We start from the raw sequence: 1,435 nt of genomic DNA, 5'->3' as shown, positions 1-1,435 counted from the left end.
AAAAAAAGTCATGTCGTTGAAAATGTGAAAAAATGTTTCTCAGATACGTAAATAGAAAAAGCTAATCAGATAAGGCATAAAACGCGTAAACCAAGATCGTTTTTTGAGTAAAATTATGTGACTTCTTATTTATTATTGAAATTACTGTATTACCCCATCAGGTTAATTTTATTTTTCCACTATTTTAAATATTTATTTATTTATTACTTTTATAATATCAAGAAAAAATAAATATTTTATCTTTTAAAAAACATCACGTCATTGAAAACTTAAAAAACACTTCTCGAATACCTAAATAGAAAGAGCAGATAAGATAAGACATAAAATGTGTGCACCGCAGTTATTTATGAGCAAAATTCGGTGACTTCTTATTTTTTATTGAAATTACTATATTACCACTTTCGTATAATTTTATTTTTCCATTATTTTAAAAATATATTTATTTATTTCATTTATTACTTTTATAATATCAAGAAAATGTAACTATTTTATATTTTTTAAAAACGTCATCTCATTAAAAACACGAAAATAATACTTTTCGGATACACAAGTAGAAAGAGCTGATAAGATAAGGCATAAAACGCGTGCACCCGTAGAGTTTTATGAGTAAAATTTGGTGACCTCTTATTTTATTGTTAAAATTACTATATTACCTTTAATTTTATTTTCCCACTATTTTAAATATGTATATATTACTTTTATAAGATCAAGAAAAGATAAATATTTTATCTTTTAAAAAAAGGTCATGCATTGAAAACGTGAAAAAAAAGATTTCTGGATACCTAAATAGTAAGAAATGATGAGTTAAGACTTAAAACACGTGAATCAATGGCGTTATATGAGTAAAATTTTGCAACTTCTTAGTTATTTTTAAAATTACTATATTAACCCTTCTGTTTAATTTTATTTTCCCACTATTTTAAATATATATTTATTAATTTCATTTATTACTTCTATAGTATCAAGAAAAGATAAATATTTTATCTTTTAAAAAAAGTCATTTCGTTGAAAACGTGAAAAAATACTTCTCGGATATCTAAATAGAAAGAGTTGATAAGATAAGACATAATACGTGTGCACCAATATTTTTTTATGAGTAAAATTTTGTGACTTATTTATTGTTGAAATTACTATATTACCTCTTCCGGTTAATTTTATTTTTCTACTATTTTAAATATATATTTATTTATTACATTTATTACTTTTATAATATCAAGAAAAGATAAATTTTTGTATTAAAAAAAACGTCATTTCATTGAAAACTTGAAAAAAATATTTTTCGGATACTTTAATTGAAAGAACTTATAAGTTAAGGCATAAAACTCGTGCACCAATGTTTGATGAGTAAAAATTTTTGTGTTCTTATTTATTGTTGAAATTACTATATTATCCCTTCCGTTTAATTTTATTTCTCACAATTTTAAATATATATATA

The sequence above is a fragment of the Solanum pennellii genome, chromosome 3, assembly GCF_001406875.1.
Source record: "Solanum pennellii chromosome 3, SPENNV200".
Taxonomy (NCBI): domain Eukaryota; kingdom Viridiplantae; phylum Streptophyta; class Magnoliopsida; order Solanales; family Solanaceae; genus Solanum; species Solanum pennellii.
Note: the sequence above shows the minus strand (reverse complement) of the source record.